At 32.7% G+C, this 6,000-nt stretch overlaps 1 protein-coding gene across 1 annotated transcript in view; it reads right to left on the bottom strand.

Moving 5' to 3' along the window:
- Positions 1–4,669, bottom strand: part of LOC127861308 (kielin/chordin-like protein) — a 39,780-nt gene extending 35,111 nt beyond the window's left edge. Inside the window, exon 1 of the mRNA XM_052399753.1 lies at positions 4,570–4,669. The gene's annotated coding sequence lies outside the window, so the exon portion shown is untranslated. The remainder of the gene's footprint in view (positions 1–4,569) is intronic.
- Positions 4,670–6,000: the final 1,331 nt, after the last annotated feature.

A 6,000-nucleotide genomic window follows, 5' to 3' on the forward strand; every position in this document is an offset into this window, starting at 1 on the left:
AGTTTTTTTACATTCAGAAGACAACATGGGGTTGATTTGGAAAATATGGTAAAAACATGTTTACCAAAGAGGTTGTCCTAATATTTAAATAGTTGATGTATGTGATTGTCACCTACATAAGCACAAAAATGAAAAAAGTAAAAATGTATTAAACATGCCATTTCCATGCAATTCAGTAGACGATGTGGCATGCTTTTCAAGTTTGACATACTTAAAAACAATTTAGATTTATGTCAGATGTTCATTTTAAAATGTGTTAATGTAGAATTCACAATTTTGAGATCAGTAGATTGTTTCTCCACTGTGAGATGCAAACAGACAGAATTGAACAGCAATACAGATTAGTGATACAATACAAGCTGCATTAATAGAATGGGGTGTATTGTTTTTCAGAATAAAAAAAGTGGATTGCAATAACAATACTGATACAAATGTACAGAAATAAACATTTTTAGAGTCAAGTTGTGTATGGTTTGATTTGTCTTGTGTGTGTATTTGAAGGTTTAAAAATGGATTTAAAAAATATAGCACACATTTTATTGATTAACTCTGAAATGACCTGTCAAATTTCAAACCAAACACCAACCTGTTGTATCGGGCACATAAAACATGAAATTGTTATTACAATTCAAACAATGTTATCAAATGCTCCAGCTTTGTCTAATTTTGAAATGTCTTCATTCAGGCAAAATGAACAACAATTTTCATTTGCAATTCCTGGAGATTTTGAAAATCCAAATGGTTTTAACAACAATTCCCTTAGGCATGTTTCCTCATTATTGCAATACTGCACTGTCTTTTTGAATTCCAGGAATATTTTTGGCAATGTCTCTTTTGTTGTAATGAAGAATTGCAGAACTGTTTTGTCCCCTTCGACCTGCTCTCCCTATCTCCTGGAGGTACTGGGACAAGTTTGGAGGTGGTCTTGCATGAATGATCCTCATCACACTTGGGGGATCAAACCCCATGCCAGCAAATGATGATGTTAAAATCAGTCTTATTCGGGGATTTTCCATTTGTAGCTCCTCAACTGTTGTTTTAAGAACAACTTTGTCTTGTCTGGAAAACAACACTGCATAGCAAGACGTTGTAATATCACCATCTCCAAACAAATGCTTAAGATATGCTGCTGCATGGCTTATATAGTACAAAGGCATGAAAAGCAGTGTAACAGGATAATTGTAGGGGTCTTTCTTAAGGTCATCACATTCTGTTTTGAAAATTGATTCATAAATTTCATTAGTGTCACCAGATTTCGACTTGTGAAGTTTTTTCAGAAATATATTCGTACGGTCAGGGCTTTCTTGGACTGTCACTGGGTTGTTGAGACACAATATGTTTGGCAGCTCCTTCATCAGACTGGTTGGTAATGTCCCATTTAATGCCATAAATGGGACATCATTAAACACCGCAGGAAGAGTCTTCAGTTTTTGAAAGGCTGTCCTCAATTCCTCTCCCCTAATAATGAAAGAAGATTTTAACAACAAAAGTCGCAATATTATAACTATACTAGAGTTCTCTTTTACGTTTGTAGAACCATTAATATCAGTAGGGTGCTTTGAAGATTATAAAGAGAAAATATGATGAACATAATTTTATATACATGTATTAAGTGAAGATAAGGCAAAGACTAAAACAAACCTAAATGCATCAGTGAAGTTTCCATTTTTAATGGCAATCTAGAAATTTTAGTAGTTTACATCTTCTGTGATCATTAACTTGTACAAGCACTCACAGCTCAAGCACAAAACACTTTACATGAAGTTGACTGAATCCATATAAAATGGTGTACATATATAATTAAACATGTATACCTACATCACAACGGTTAATATTTAGCTAGTGAAATTGTCTTTGTGCATAAATAATGAAAGGGAAAAAAATACCAATAAGAATCATTCTTGGAAGAAATGATCAATACATTAATGATCAAAATATACTTATGTAAAACAAATGCCCTGCAAAAGAATTTTATCCTCCAAATAACACATGTGTAAATTATGGCCTTTGCTGGGAGTTGAACCCAGATTTTTTCCCACAGAGCAGGGGAAGTGTTCTTACATTGAACTACAAAGGCTAATAAATTGTATATGAAATTAAGAGGATATATGTCTTGACTGTTCTATGGGGCCCATATTCCCTACTCACTTACTGCTGTTTTTTTTATTTTGTATGTGAATACATGTGAAATCCTGTATAAACAGTATTTTTGTGTGAGTTCTTGTTTACGCCTCATAAGATTTAGTTTATAGAGTAAATGTATGTTAAAATTAATGCATTAATTTATGTACTGATAAGTATGAGTACTCCTCTTAAATATAATTACAGTCAATATGTTTTTCCTGATGTAAATTATTTATTGATGCATGTACTCAGTGTGCGAAATTCGCACTAGCTTGAAGGGTTTTGGCTAGTGAAAATCCTTTCGAGGTAGTGGGAATTTAAAAATGTATATAGTCGGGCCAATAAGAAATTTAACTTTTCTATACATGTGTAAAAGAATTTGGGATATTACTTTAAAATTTGAATTTCGCACACTGCTTGTACTACTTATGTTATTATTATTTTAAACGTTTTGTAACCTTGCTTAATCATAATTTCAAGTGCTTGTTAAAATAATGTATATATGTCTATTAATGTTATTATCACATTGCATGTAGTAAAATCTGTCCACATGGGCAATTGGCCTTCTAAAAATGCTGTTAATAAAATCTTGAATCTTACTTAGTTACTTACCATTCTTTTACAATGTGACATTCATCTATCACTACCCCTTTTACATGATCAATGAATTGTCTTTTGCTCAGCAAGTCTTTTCCACTGACTGTGTTAAGAAGTGCTTCAGGATGAGCAAACACAATTGCGAATTCCCCTTCTGCAATATTCTGGATCATATCTTTCTCCATAAGCTGTAAATAAATATACCAATAGTTGCTAACTTACAGATTATATGATGTGAATAATAACTCTTATTTCACTCTTGGTCAAGTCCGAGTGGAAGTAATATGGTACTACGTTTACTGGTATAATTATCGATTATTATATATATATTATATTTCTTGAATAATAATAATATGGTATATATACGGACTATAAATACAATTACAATGGCTTTATATCAGTACAGCAAAGCATATACATGTTATATAAATATCTATCATTTATTCTAAAATATCATTTATTCAAGCAGTATTAAAAATAAATTTGAAATAAGTCATACAATGAATTAAGGCTAGTGAGTGTTACATGTTCTTATTAACAATTATTGCTGGATCTACTAAAAAGTGTTAAATTCCCCCACTTAAAATTAATGTTATATGAATGTTATGATCATTGGTAAAAAAACACACGTATCATGCCGGTAAAAACAACGCTGGTCCATTATATCAACTAATGATATCTTGATTTAACTTATAACTGTTGATACCGTGTGTGATTTTGAAAGTACTATGAATGGGTCAGAATTATTTGTACCAAAAGATTAGTGTTTTTTTTAAAAGGTTACTTTTCCGGGATACATACATTCCACACATAAAGAGATGTTTAAATGCCACAAACAAAAAGGTACATATATATTTTGTTTTGTTGAAAATATGGTTATAAAATAGTCACAAAAAGGCATGCAAAGTCTCCTGGTAAGAAGTCTTCATAATATTTCTAATAGTAATAATGATAATGCAATGCAATTACCTCTACTTCTCCATCACATTCATGGTAAGATAGCCTACAGGCCTTTACATCATACTATTTCAGAGTTTCAATCTGCTCATTTTGAATGATTGTTAATGGAGAGATGACTAATATCGTCGCTTGCGGTTCATCTCTTTTCACAATTGACAACAACTTTGGAATTATCTTATACACCAAACTCTTTCCATAACCTACAGGAAGGTTAGCAATTATGTCTCTCCCTGCTAAAAAATGTTCCAAACATTCAATCTGTTTCGCTTTAGGCTGAAAAGATGAACAAAATTCAATAAAAGCTCTCGTTATTTCAGAAGTGAACGCCATGTTTACCAAATCGAAAAAATGTCCCGTCGTTATTTTTACTTTTTTAATTTAGGTAATTATTTTTTTTATTATGAACCTAAACTAATATGTTGAAAATCTAAAAGAGAATGATACTACTTTTCATAATATAACACTTATAAAAAAATAGTAACGTCCTACCGAATCTGGTAGGATTTTCTTGTGATGGCAGAGGTTGTATGTGAGAGCAAGGAACGACAACTCTGCATGGAGATTGACTTTAAATATTGAAAGCAATGGTGGCTTCCCTTGTTATAAATCTAACATTAAACTTAACATTCTTTCTATTGGTATACAAACTGTGACGTCACTACTTTTTACTGCGCGACTGTCATCTGTATACGGATGCGTAAGCCTGCTTATATAATGTGCTTTCACTACGCCATTATCAACGGATGAATATATAAATCCATTTCGAGTTTAATCGATACCTTATTTTCACCTAAATGGAAGGCTAAGACATATTCCCTAATACTGAAAAATCCCTGGTATTTAATAAACACTATTATTATTTAAACAAAAACAACTGAAGCTACGAACCAAAGTTCCCGGCGTGGTTTCCTCCATATAGAGAGTAGTGCCTCTATAGACAAATCACAATGCTTAGCATGTGTAGACAAGACAGGATTGCGCTTTAGTACGACCATAAGAAAGTGCGTGGACCTGTGTTTAAAGATTACAATTGGCAGTGGGCACGTCTGTTCTATTCCCCAAGGGTTCACCAAACAATAGTCCAAACAGTGTCATCTAACATAGGACCACAAGTGGAATATATGTCACTGTTTCGAAGTGGTCACCGAGCCTGTTTTTAGCATAGGTGCAACGCACCTATGCTTAAAGTATATACGACATTTCGAAAACCCTTATCGATCGGTTGACCATTATGAAGCCTTACCTGATCAAAAATCAGACGAAATATCTATTTAATTAAGTATATGGTTATTCTTACACATTTTTTTTGGAAACGTTTTATTTACGTTTTCTCCCAAGAATATTGCTGACACCGTTTTTAGTGATTTTTTCTAAGACCGTTTTACGTAAAAAAACCTTCAAAGAAACTAAAACAAATTTCGTTTGTAAAACAGTTCTGTTCTTGTTGATAGTGACCTCACACCTAATTTATATTTCCTTTGTTTACTGTCCTGTGAGAGGTCAAATGTTTACATAACTGAATTCTTAAGGCCCTGGTTTAAGGATATGTAACATTTCATCGGTTAATTATAAATAGAAATTAAAACATATTCTCAGCAGGAAGTGGGGCATAAAGCACTTTTATTCTTTGAAAATGTGTAAAAAATGGCGGAGTACGATGAATGTTTTCTGATTTATGTCATGGATTCTGACCTGCCTTTCTATGGATTTGATGAAGTAGAGTTTGAAAGTAATAGAGATGTGTTAATTGAAGTTAAAATGATTTACTCTGAGCCAGAAATTAACGTTACGAGTAGAGCTAACCGTTTAAATGTGGCATCGGATTTAATGGATTCGCGCGAATTCTGGACGAGTGTTGTGTCTGTAAAATATTAAATGGAAAGCTGTAAATGTATCAAGTCGGAAAAGAAAACGGATGGTTGCATAATGGTATGCGTGAAATAATGTAATTCTACGTATTTAATTTCATAGTTAGATCTCTATATCATCTTGTAACCATTCACATTCGTCACTATTTGGAATTCCCGTTTCTAAAAATAGAACATTTTGGTAACAAGGGGGGCAACTCGTGATGTCAGCAATCGTTAAGGTTACAATATACTAAATAATCGAGTCATGACTGTACTCTCTAAACAAATCATCATATTTTTATCGAAGGCATGTTATACACTTTAGACTGTTGTTCTGGTTTTATCGTTTGGAGTTATTGATAGGGTAAGCATAGGTGTTCACTACTAAATCCCTGAAATAGGATAAGGTTGGAGATTAAAGTAAAAAATGGCACTGCAAAAGATTACAATCCACTAGAAAACGGCCGAA

The sequence above is a fragment of the Dreissena polymorpha genome, chromosome 15, assembly GCF_020536995.1.
Source record: "Dreissena polymorpha isolate Duluth1 chromosome 15, UMN_Dpol_1.0, whole genome shotgun sequence".
NCBI lineage: Eukaryota > Metazoa > Mollusca > Bivalvia > Myida > Dreissenidae > Dreissena > Dreissena polymorpha.